The sequence below is a fragment of the Lygodium microphyllum genome, chromosome 12, assembly GCF_053477565.2.
Source record: "Lygodium microphyllum isolate KBCC chromosome 12, Lygodium_microphyllum_v1.1.10, whole genome shotgun sequence".
NCBI classification, from domain to species: Eukaryota; Viridiplantae; Streptophyta; class Polypodiopsida; order Schizaeales; family Lygodiaceae; genus Lygodium; species Lygodium microphyllum.
Genome location: NC_141146.1, coordinates 29,029,658 through 29,043,086, shown reverse-complemented (window position 1 = coordinate 29,043,086; position 13,429 = coordinate 29,029,658).

Sequence of the window (13,429 nt, the reverse complement as noted above, 5' to 3'; positions counted from 1 at the left end):
CCACAACCTGTGAAAACCTTGTTTACCTAGACATGTGGACTGAAGTAAAACTCTGAAATAATGAAGCAATACCTCAATGTCAATGCCATGATGGTGCCTCAATAGGCCGAAAGAAGCTTGGGAAGCCGGGGAGTGATGGGAGCTCAAGAGAATGAGCTATGGCTGCCGGGAAGGAGACCCAATGCAAGTGGGGAGTCGATGGGAAATTGAGAATGCCATGAGCCAAGCTCAAGAGTCGGGAAGCCATGCTCTGATACTAGTTGAAATGTGAGAAGGATCAAAGCTTACACTCGAGAGCTATGTCACGAGAGCAAGAGCAAGAAAGAGAGAGACAAGAAATGGGAACTCCAACAGTCACAATGTGTGACCGGGCCTTCCTTTATTCAAACTGTCACTAAAAGAATAAAGAATAAAGTGATGGTGATGGGCACCCGCCACCTGCAGTGTGCAATGGCGGTGACTGTTAGTGTAGTAATATACGGGCGGCTAGGCATAGACTCCTTTACCCCCAACACATTTCTCATATTGCTCTATGAAACAAATGGTAGATCAAGAACTCCTGGCTTAGGAGGGAGTGCTCCACCAACATAGACTCATAAATTCATTGATCCATACAAGTACCTCAAGAAATAGATACTTATCTCTCACATGATATATTATTGTTGTTTTGCTAAACACGTGAAAGAGACAATGCACAAGATGTAACTAGGAATAGGAAACCATTCGGACAAAAGTACAATGGTTGAGCGCCAGCTCATGCTGCACTCCACAAGCTCCCTCTCTCCACATCGAGCATTCGCAAGTACAAGTATGTGAATGGGTAATAAATTCTGGCTAGAGTCCTCCTTTTATTTGAAAAAAAAATAAAGGGATTGTCCTACTAAAATTTTCTTGGCCAATTACCCAACATTCATTAGAGTGATCAAGGATATTTCTAATATATTGTCCAAAGTTACTTTTATATATTTAGCAATTTTTCAAAAATACCCAAAACTATTTGCTACAGAATATTGACACCAACAATTGAGGGGTACGAACATCATTATATATCAGATCAAATTGAAAGAAGGGTATAAACCAGTGGCTCAAAAACTTAGAAGACTTCGTACAATTAAGGAAAATGTACTTAATAAAGTTGAAATTCAAAAGTTGCTTGATGCTGAATTGATCTATCCTATTGATGATGTAGAGTGGGTGTCTTCTATTGTAATCAAACCAAAGAAGAATGGAAAGTGGAGAGTATGTGTTTATTTCAAGCCTCTTAATGCAGCTACTAAGAGGGACTACTATCCTCTTCCGTTTCAGGATTAGATCTTGGATCAAGTCGTTGGTCATGAATTTTACAGTGTGCGATGGATACTCTGGATATTTCCAAATCAAAATAGCGGAAGAAGATTAGAAGAAAACAATGTTCATTACCCCATGGAGATACTTCTGTTATAGAGTGATGCATTTTGGTCTGATGAATGCATACACCAATTTTTCAAGATGGGTTAGTTGGGTGTTTGCCCCTTTCATTGGGAAATCTTTGCAGGTGTTTATGGATGAAATTTGTGTGTAGAGATCAAGGGGATTACACTCTCAAAAACTTGATGAATTTTTTTGCACACTTAATGAGGATGGTGGTCCGTTGAACCCTGATAAATGTAAAATAGCAAGAAATAGAGTAATAATCTTGGGTCATGAAGTGTCTACTAATGGTATTTCACCTGAGCCTAGTAAAGCTAAGGCTTTACTTTTTATGGATTCTCCAAAAAATGTAAAAGAACTAATGAAATTTGTTCAAAAGTTGAGATATCTATCAAGGTCATTCCATAGGTTGGCTAAATATGTATATTCTTTACAAAAAGAAACTCAAAGGAATCCTTTAGTTTGGACGTAAGTTGAAGAGGATGCATTCTTGCATATTAAGGAAAAGTTAAGCACTTTGCCAGTTCTTATGTATCCAAACTAGGATGAACCTTTCTTCATTAGTATCAATGTTGGAAAAAATGCACTGGGAGCCATTTTAATGCAGAAGGGAAAAGGGATGTCTTATATGAGGCCGATGTTTTATATAAGCAGATACATTGGAGAGACTAAAAAAGCTTGGATGGAAGAAGAATTGTTGGTATGGGGGCTAGTATATGCAGTTCAAAGATGGAAATCATACTTGATTGAAAAACCATTTCTAGTACTTAATAGTTCCCAGTTGCTTCCAGAGGTTTTGTGATTTACTGAAAATGCTCCAAGAGTTACTAAGTGGCTGTTGGCTTTGCAAGAATTTGAATTTACATGTTTGAAGGAGGATATTGTAAGAGCTAGCTTAGCTGATATCTTGACTTATAAAGAACTTGTTGAAAGTGCAGTTGTTATAAGATGGAAATTGATTTCACATCCGCAAATTAATGAGGAGATGAAGGATAAAGATGCTAGCTTGTTTTTTTATGGTAGTTACAAAAGAGTGCTGAAGAGGACTAGGTTTTGTCATTATGGATACTGAAAATTGAGAATTCTTTTATGGAATTCAAGAAATTAAAGCGATACAAAGTAACAATGAAGTTGAATATGCGAGTTTACATGATAGCCCAAAATAGTGTATTCAACTAGGATACATGAAGATAGTTGCAAAGGAGGTGCTATGCTGGTTGTCAGACAGGTTCAAAATGTTTGGAAAGCCAATAAAGATATTTTGAAGGACTAGCTATTTAAGATAAAAGGCCTCATGAGGCAGCTACAAAAATTTAAATTTTGGCATATTGGTAGGGAGAACAACTATAGAGCTCATGAATTGGCTGAAAATGCTCTTTCCCAGTATGTTGTAGCAATGAGGGTGGATAATCCTAGATTTGAGGGTAGGGAAAGCCTTCACCTGATTGAAGAGTTTCTAAAAACTGGGGAGTTAAGGTTGTTGAACTGATAAATACAAAAGGTATGCCATTCTCAGAAAGGCTAGGCATATGTGCTAATAAATGATCAGTTGTACATGAAGGGGATTGATAATGTACTCAGAAGGGTGCTGGATAGTTCTGAGATTTCTGCTTGTTTATCTTCCTATCAAGAGGAAGCATGTGGTGGCCATTTTGGTTTTGAGCTTACCAAAAGGAAAATTCTACCTAGGAGGACTTGCTTGGCCTAGTCTAAGTGCTGATGTTGCTCATTGGAGTAAAAGTTGTCATGCTTGTTAGTCTTATACAAAAAGGGTACTAATTCTAGAACCTACTAAAGCCATTGTTGCCTATGGACCATTTGAGAACTGGGGTTTGGATTTTTTTGGACCTTTTCTTGGTACAAAAATAGGGAAGTCTTACATTATTACTACATTTGATTATATGACCAAATGATATGAAGCTAAGGCTACACGGAATTGCAAGAAAGAGGATGTAACTCAATTCCTCATGGAGAACATATGTTGCAGATTTAAAATACCACTAGAAATAGTGACAGATCAAGTTCCTGGCTCTAGAAATAAGCTATTGAGAGAATTAACAAGGAAACTAGACTTGAAACATAGATTTGATACTCATTACCCTCAATGCAATGGACTAGTGGAAGCTAGTGGAAGCATTCAATGGAAAGTTATAGAATATTCTCTTTAAGCTTGGGGAAGATCATCCTAAATATTGGGACAATTATCTACATCAAGCTTTTTGGGCTTGTAGAACAATGCAGAAGACAAGTACAGGGTTCACCCTTTTCAGTTAGTATATGGTCATGATCCTTTATTACCCATGAATGTCATGTTCCCTACGATGGAGTTTGTAAGAAAGCATCAGTTAGATCAAACAGAATTGGGAATTGACAAAGGATTAAACTTGCATACCCTATAGTTGGATAGGCAACAAGCAATGAATTGTTATGAAAAAAAGATTGTGAAGAGAAGGGAATGGTTTCATACACATTTGAAGAAGAAGAATCTTGTAGAGGGAATGCTGGTGATGAGATATGACAATAGCTTGAACTCTACTTTTCAAACCAAGTTTTGAGTTAGATGGGAAGGACCTTTCCTCATCAAGCAGAAGTTTGAAAATGGCACTTGCTTGCTATAAGATATAGATGAGACTATTCACAATAGTAGAATCAATGGGTTCCGTCTAAGAAAATATATCTGCAGAATCCTGTAAATAAAAAGGATCTAGATAATGTACATATTGTGCATAAAGTTGCTTCTAGTTTACTATTTAGGGCAGATTCAATTTTGTTAAATCTGGTGTTGATCAGATGGTGATAAATGATGGACAAAATATTCAAAGTGTTCTTTGACACCTACTAAAGGTCTCTGTCAAGTTTGGTGTTAATCGGAGCAAGAATGTAATAATTATGGTCTCTGGAAGGTCGATGTCTAAAGTAGATTGCATGCAGAAATTTAGGATTGCAGACTATGCAAAGCTATTTCAGGGTAGCAGATCAAGAAATTTGACTCTAAGTTGTTCTGAAGAATTATAGATTGGAAAGAGAGCTACAACTTTCCTTTTTGAAGCTTGGAAATTTGAAACTGGGTTAGAAAGTTATGAACTGTTCTGTGCATTGCTCTATGAAGCAAATTTTCAAGAAAAGGAGTTTGTCTTTGTCAAATTTTTTCAAAGCTTTTAATACAAGTTTGTTCACACTTTATGTTCCAAACCAAGAAGGTGGCTAATCATGGTGAGTGGAAATGAGCAACCGGGGACATGATGCTGCGTGAAGTCAAATGGGGCAACACATGCAAATATCATTTTTCTGTCTTTCTAACACTTACCCATAATGGGAGTCGGGTTGATAAATGGAAATCTCAAGTGGTACCATGCATGTTCGACACATGGTTGTGATATTTCAATTTTGAGACACGGACCTCATGCAGGAAGGGAAAAAAATGTGTTCTCACTTCTAATTTTGAGTCCTCGAGTGGAATTTTACGTGGCAAGGTATATGTTTGCCATCTAACAATTAAGGGGAAGCAAGGGGCAGCTTAGTAAAATAATGGAAAAAGAAAAAATGTGAGGTTTTTGAAAAAAGGAGAAGAGAAGTGGTCAACACAACATAGAGAGAGAGAGAGAGAGAGAGAGAGAGAGAGAGAGAGAGAGAGAGAGAGAGAGAGAGAGAGAGAGAGAGAGAGAGAGAGAGAGAGAGAGAGAGAGAGAGAGAGAGAGAGTGTGTGTGTGTGTGTGTGTGTGTGTGTGTGAGTGAGTGAGTGAGTGAGAAGAAGAATCTTGCAGGATGAAGAAGGGAGAAATCCAAAGCTTAGAAGCACAAGAACAAATTGTTAGAACAAAGAGACCGTGAAGATAAAGCTATTGAAGCTGTGGAGCAAGATGGCAGGGCTGGTGAAGTCAATGGACTGATGCGAGTTCTCAGTTTTTCGATGATGGTAATAGCAGTCTTCTTTTGTCTTGTTTTCTTCTACTACTTTATGGGCAGAGAGTTTGTAGTTTAGTTCTCGTGTATGGATATGAGTGAAATACAAAAAAGGTTTGTTCTTCTTCATGATGAGAGTGATGTTTGTTAGTTGTTGGGTGAGGCTTCTCGTCATCAGCAGAGAAGAATAGAAGTTAAGGGCCTCTACATCTAAAACTAGGTGTGAGGCATAGAAAATGTATTATGAGCAAGTGTTGAGTGCACGTGTTCGAGTTAGTGGAAATCTAAAAGGATTTGTAGCCAATAAAATAATATATTAGAGTTTGTAAAGTTTGAAGCTCCCGCAACTCTTCATCAATGCAAGATTGTACATTTGGAATAGAGTAGTTGTGTTTGTTGTATAGAACAGGCATGAATTTAGGAATATAAACTATGCAGAGCTGTTTCACAACAACAAATCAAGGAATTTGACTCTGAGTTGTCTTGAAAAATTATAGATTCGAAGGAGAGCTACAACTTTCCTTTTTGAAGCTTGGCGATCCGATGTTTGGTTAGAAAGTTATGAACTATTCAGCGTACTGCTACCTCAGGCAATTTTTGTGCTCTATGAGGAAACATGTGAATTCTACAGCATCTACGTCACGAACTCAATTTCCCATGAAATTCATCATGATTTTCCATTGCTATATTGGTGTAAACTTGGTTTTGATGTAGTAATGGAATGTCTACAGCAGTGAAATGCTTGTAGTAGTTGAATGGACATGAAATTTTTTTGTACAAAGCTTTGATTACCCGTGTATTTGGTTTGTATTTGTATGCTTTGAGGAAAGAAGAACAGAGAGGGTCTACAACTGATTTTGTACTGCTTCAAGCAATCATGCTTTGTGGATCAATTTTTTGCATGGGGTTTTCATCCCTAAAAAATAGAAGTTTGTGAATCTGAAAGCTCGAGATGTCAGAGTTTCTACCATGGTTGTTTCAGTTTCAGATTCTCTCTAAAAGTGGTAAAATCTGAGCTTGAAGGTTTGAAATATTTAAGTTTTGAGTTGAAGTCTCAGTGAGGAGTGAGTGATTAGGGATTTTGGATCATGTGTTCAGTGGTGTTGTTTCGTGGGTTTTGTTGAGGGAAGATCCTTGGTCTTTATCCAGTGGTGTTATCTTAGGGGATGTTAGAGGCCGACTACCCAATTCACCTACCAACGTTTCCTACTATAGGCCAGTGGGGGCAGGGATATTGGATCCACCCTTGAAGCTAGGGCTCAACAATACTCATGTGGGAGCCGTCACTCGATCGCCAAGACCAATGGACCACTTATTAGTTGAAGTGTTTCAAGCAAGTAACTAATGGCTATCTCTCACCTAGTTGTGTGCACTCTCCATCCTACAAGTGTAGTGAGTTTACCTTGGTGTTGGATTGAGTAACCTTCACCCTCAATCACTTCGGTAGCTTGACAATCTGAGATGTGAGCTCAAGCAAGCTCAATTCTCTACCTTCAAGCTCCATCCTCCATAGTTGCATGCGTGAGACAAGAGAAGAGAAAAAGAGAGAAGATGGAGAGCTTCTCCACTACTGCCCCTCACCCTCACACAACCACTCCCTCGCACTCTCATACTCCCTCTCTCAAACACAAGTACAAGCACAAGAAAGGAGGAGAAGAGAAGAACGGAGCCACTTTAGCCATACACCAAGAATGAGCTCTTCCATTTACTTTTTACTTTTTATACATGCCCTTATCCATTTGAGCACCTATCTCCTTTTTACATGATGGGGCATCTGCCAAGGTCCTCTTTTCCTATTCCTTTATATTTACATTATCCCTTCACCTATGCTCATCTACTCTTTACAAATTTCACAGGAGGGAGCCTGGCACTCTTTTACAAAATTTGGGGGTGCCTTTGCATTTTAAATGCACCTTTCCTATTTGCCTTCTTCGAGGTTTCCTTTGCACCTTTGCCTTTTCTTCTCTTGTTTCCTCTATCAAGTCCGCATTTCTAAATTTTCTTGGATTTATTTTTTCTTTCTTTTTTCTCATCTTGCATTGGGGTTAACATTATCCAGTCCTAATTGAGTGCCAATCCCATGGCACTTGTGGGTCTTTGTTGGTGAGGGCTTGATGATTGAAGGGTTGTCAGGTAGCGGTTGATGATGGGGCTCTTGCGGGGATTTAACATGGAAGAGAAGCATGTCGAAACAGTCGAGACTTGGCAGAGTGAGGGTATATTGAGTGGTCGACGGGGGTCTACAAGGTCAGTGGGTGGTTGGTCGCATTTGTATTTACCTGAAAAGGAAAATAAAAGTGCACTACCTAGGGGGTGTGTCTACCGTACTGTGTGGTGCATTGTGTCCATGCTAGTGGAACTGGGAGTTGGATCAAACTATAGGTAGAACTGCAGGTTAGTCTGGGGTGTTTTCCCACACTTGAGGACCTATTTCGTGTATAGGGAAGGTGCGGTGGTTGTAGCTCAGGGAGAGAGGTCTAATCAGTGTAAACTCCCTAGGTACGTCTTGCCCTGGATGGACCCTAAGTGTGAAGCGGGGAACAAATGGGGCTAGGGGGTTAGACATGGTCAACCAAGGCTATGAGCATGACTAACTTGAGGTCACCTAGGTGCAATGATTGTGGCACTCATCAAATGATGTGTGTTTTCCTGTTTTCCATTCGATCTTATTTTCCCTTCTTTCTCTTGTCTTTATTTTTTCTCTTTTCTTTCTCTTTTTCTTTTTCGTGTTTTCTTGTTCTCTCTTTTTTTTTAAATAAATGTGTACAAGGAACTAATCCTCGGATTCTGGATTGTGAGAGAAGGAGGTTGGGGGCTCAAGCAATTTACTAAGGAAGTTCCAACTTTGTGTATAGTCATTTAGGTTCATGTGTACATTTAGAGGAGTTGTTGACAAGTAAGGCCATACAAAAGGATGGAAGGAGAACAGATTTCATCATTAACCTAGTCATGACGCAGCTATCTATGCTGGCATTTAGATAAAAAAATAGGGGTGGTAGGTAGTATTCGTGAGAGGTAGGCAGTTGCTTAAGAAAAATCCACAATAACCTAAGGTAGTTACAAGTTGTGATAAAGGCAGGGTCAGGGCAGGAAGAGAAATTTTCAAGGAAGTGGGAGATTGAGGGGCCTAAGTCGTTTTCAGAGAGTACAATAACTGCCTCCCCTTTAGCTCAATAGCATTTACATTGTAGATTTTAGGAAGTCATAGTGACCATAGATGTCAGGGTTAAAGTCTACCCCTACCCTTCTTGGATATGTCATGTACATTGGATTGTTTCTTTTGTAGGGTAGGGTGTTGTAAAATGACATCCATGCATCCACATTCTCGCCCTGAATTCTCCTCCTCCATTTTGGCTTTCATTCATACCCTTTGATAGTCATGGGCACCTCTATGACCTTGTCTTCCCAGTATTCATGTGCCTTTGTCCCCCACAATGTTGGATGTGTTTGTCTTTCTACACTCCATCACTCCCCAAGCCTTTGGCCCATGTTGATCACTTCCTCTACCACTTTAGGGGATAACACCTTACTTAGTGTGGCTCGGAATCAAAAGGTGAATTACAAGGGCTTGGTCTTGTTCTCCCACTACTCCCATACTGTGAGTTCTAAGTTCCAGTTGACTGGAAAGTATTCTTCTCTCTATGGAATGGGGGCTTTTGGGGTTGCTAGGGGTCATGCCCTTAGCCTTTGTCATTTCGTACTCCAGTAGCCTCTTCCTTCTTTTCTTGGCATCCTCTTTTCTTTTAGTCGTTGCATCCTTAGGTTGCACTTTCTACTTATGCGCTTCTGATCTTGTAAAGGGTGGTTAGGGAGCTTGTTTCTCATCTTGTGGCCTTAGTTCAAAATCTTGCCCCTCTTGTGGTGGTGGTACCTATTGCTCTTCCTCTCTTATTGACTCTTGCGGTCCTTATTCTCCTTAAAGCCAAGCAACTCCACCTCTTAGGCTATTAGCCCTATCCTTAATAGATGCTCTTGTTGCTCCTGTTGGCACAAGCTATTTCCTGCTCCTCGTGGTTGGACACATAGTTCATGCCTTATGGCTCTATGGGGTGATCTCTGACTTCCTCTTTAGATTTTCAATGGCCTCTTCCTCTTCTAACTATGTGATGTCCAAGATGGTACTATGAGGAAGGCGCATTGTTGGGCTTTCAATCCTGTGTTTGCAAACTTTGCGCTACTTTCTGCTAACACTTTGTCACCTTATGCATGAGTTAGATGGCTTGCTACGTCTTTTACTCTTCCTTCACTCTGGGTCATCCACACATTGGCCTTTTTGTTTCATCTCCTCTAGACTCTCACTTTGCCTTTGGGCTAAGGCCGTTATCATTGGCTCTTGGTGTCTCTATTTTTTGGTTACTTTTTCCTTCTCCTCCTCCAAGTACTCCATCTCTCTTTCTAGCCTTCCTTGATCCTCTATCTCCATTAGCACTCTGTATCTCATTTCCTCCACCTCTTTTTTATGCTCTTCTCCTGCCTAAGCTCTCTCTGCTTCTCCTGTTGTGAGTTGATCCATGGCTTCTTGAACCCTTCTCATCTGCCCTGCCAGGTCCTTATGTTGCACGATGAGTAACTTGTTATATCTTTATAAGCCAATTAGCTCCTATGCTTCTTCTATGAGCCTTTCTTGCCACCTGCCTTCATCTCTTTCTTTGGATGCCTTAAGCTCTCATATCTTTTTTTGATAATCGGCCACTTGGTGAATCCTCTTCAACTGAAAGGCTGCCAATTTTTCTCTTCAGGCTTCCAATTCGATCATGCTATTTTCTTTTCTTCCTTATCCCTCTTTAGCTATGAAAGGAGCTCTTTAACATACTCATCGTAGCCACAGATGGCAGCACTGTTGTAGGGATGGACGTTGTGGATGCCTCTATTCTTTGCTTCTTTGGGTCTTGTCTTGACTCAGCATTTACAATTTCCAGTCTCTTTGTTCTAGCTATCAGGGCTTCTCCGCTTGAATTTGGGGCTTCCTCTTGCCCCTTATTTACTAGGAATTGCACCCACACCATGAGATTGCTCCCATCCACCTTGTTGAGGTGCCTTGGGGGGATGTGGCAATTGGGGTAGTAGGCATGAGAACAATTGGGATTGGATATAACAGGCTCTTTCCCTTGCCTTCTATTACTGGTGGTGCTACGATTTTTTTGGCACTTGGGCACTAGTGCTTGGGCCTTGTTCTCCTTGCAGTCTCATGGCAACCAACTCCTCCTACTTGGAGGGCTCCTCTACTGCTACGCGTATTGCTTGAGCCATGTCTTCATCCACCTTTCTGTGTAGATCTTCCTCCTCTTCTTCTACTCTCGTCTTTCTTTCCTCTTTGGCTCTCTTAGACTCCTCTTGGATACTTTAATGTGCTGCTTCTTCTTTTCTATGTCTCTTTTCTTCAGCCTTGTTTGACTCTTTTTGTGCCTTGTGCAAGTCAGCCTTCTCTTTTTTCATCATTCTCTCCCCAACTTCTTGGATTCCTACTTGAGTAATGTAGGTGAGGACATTCATTAGGAAGTCACCAGAGTTGATTCTGCTAGAAATGTGTAGCTCTTCCTTAGTAAGGATGAGATCTAAATAGGGTTGGATCATGACATGCTCTTCTAGAGATTGGTTGCGAGTAATGGCCAATACCCTATAGGAGGTGGGAGCTACATAGCTTGGGTCATACTCAGAGGTTTTGATTGCATGTCTCTGCTCAGCATTGGTCACAATTTTGCAATCCTCTTATTCCCATTCAAGTTGGAGAGCATACCATTTTGGCAAAAAGAGGAGTCCTTGTCAGCTAGGGTTTTCAACTCTTGAATTTCCTAGTTTGTGGCAGAGATCATGCTCTGGTCATAAGATGTGATGAGTTGTTTTTTGAGCACTTGTTCGCAAGAAATTTGGTTGGCAATTAATGCTTCAACTGTCATGGGGGCCTTAATGAACATGAATTCAGATTCCTCCTAGGTCCAAGGTAGTGTATGCACTTCTATTGCTTAAGGCTTTTCTAAAAGACCTAAGTCTAATTGCTCATAGCATTTAGCAACCATGGTAAATGTAGCATCCAAACGTTGAATGCAAGTGACCAAGTCATCTCTCGTATTTTAAGCTAAGTTAGAGGCCAAGGTAATGATGGATTGCTACTCATAAATAAGAGGGTTTAAGGCCTACAAGAGGTTAGCATTTGACTGGACTAGACAGCTCAGCAAAACTAGTGTCTCGTTATCCTGAGGGTGTGGTTTAGTCTCTTGTACGAGAGGCGTGATTTGAAATGCTGATGATATGCTGGTCAATGCTTGTGATGCCCTTGGGACACTAGTAGCAGCACTAGGTTGAGGTGGTTTGGAAGCAACAAGCTGTGGTCTTTGTCAGTAGACGTGTTGAGGCTTTGCAGGCTTAGCGATTTTGGGCTCTATAGGCTTAGCAGCTTGAGTCTCCTATGGTTTTGGTTCCTTAACTGTTGGTGGTCTTGTGTAGACAAGTTCGAGGGTGGCGCTTGAGTGGTGCCCTTGGCACTCTTGGCTTTAGGTAGACATATCCAGGCATTGCCCTCACAATAGCATTGCACTTGCAATAGTGTTTTGGGGTCCCATCATCGTGACCGTATGTGTGTTTGCCAAGTGGGGGTTTGTAGCTATAAATAGCCAAAACACCAAAAAGTTGGCCAATCTTCTACTATAGGGAATATAAATGCTCGTTGACTAGCAATAAATGATTGTCGCTAAAGAAAAATGTTAGAAAAAAAGAGAGACCTCAAAAAAATCCCAGATAGCAATGACAATGTCCGATAGGTGTAGGCAAACTGTAGAAAGTAAAAAGTGGCCTAAGAATGCACATAGAAAATTGATAAATAAAGAAAATGCACCTTAACTACTAGAGCTCATATGTATTCGTCAAACTCCAATAGGAGCTCACAACCAGAAGATGATACATTGATATAACTAACATAGGCATGCTAATAGATTTCATCTCAATGGAAACCAAGTTAGCTCCATCTACAATATACCATCCTCAAACTGATGGCTATACAAGAAGGGTTAATAAGTGGCTATAAACTTACCTTAGACATATCTGTCATGATGTGCAATATGCATGGCATTCATGGCTAGATTTAGTCGACTTTTCCTAAAATATTAGTCTCCATTATGGCATTGGTGTTTCTCCCTTTTAGGCCTTGTATGGGTATAAGGTACAACTTCCTATGATCATATTGAGTGAAAATATAAATCCTTAAGGAAAAGAAAAGTTAGATTGCATGTAGGCTCTACTTGAGTAGTGTAACTTGAATCTTAAGAAATCCTAGGATCAAATAAAGCTTTATATTGATGAGAAATGGAGGCCCATGGAGTTCTAAGAAAGAGAGTTCCTACTTATGAAGGTACCCAAGTCAAGTATTCTACTTTGAAGGGTGGCTCAAGTAATAAGTTGACACACATGTTTTATGGGCTATACAAGATCATCAAGCATGTAGGTGACTTGCCTTATCATCTAGGACTCTCTTTCTCCACAACGATTTATAATGTATTCCATGTAAGTCAACTTAAGCTTTTTGTTGGGATTCAAGTTGATTATGTGAAAGAGATGCCACCCATGGACACGAAGTGCATTATTCTATACATTCTTAAGGAAATCATAGGGCAATGTGAAAGCCCTAAAATCTCTAGCAAGCACAAACATTTCCATTAATCAACCGTGTTGTTTGGCAACCTGCTAAGGAAGTGTTCTTTCCTTTTTGAGTGTATCAACACTCGTTCCCAAGGTGTCTTTGGCAAGATCCTTTACATTCCTGGTGTAGGGCGTACCTTATTAACCCAACTTGGTCAATCCTAAAGTTCCTTAGATATGTTAGTTTCCGGTTTACAACTTTTCTTATTTAGAAGGATATCCAAAAATTTGTCCTTTTGCAAGATAACTTGCGTAGGGATCTGCCATCCTTGATGAGTGTTTTTACCCTTTCTCCTTGTGAATCAATCACAAGACTAAATGATTTTGTACTTGCTGCGCAAGTCCTGCGATGGAATAATCCGTTTTAGATCCTTTAAGCTGACGTATGTCAGCCTAGGGTTTCTTTTTAAGGATCTCGGGGACAACCCTAGTTCTTTATCTTTACGAATTTTTTTTGACCCTACAATAAGGAAAGTAGTCAATG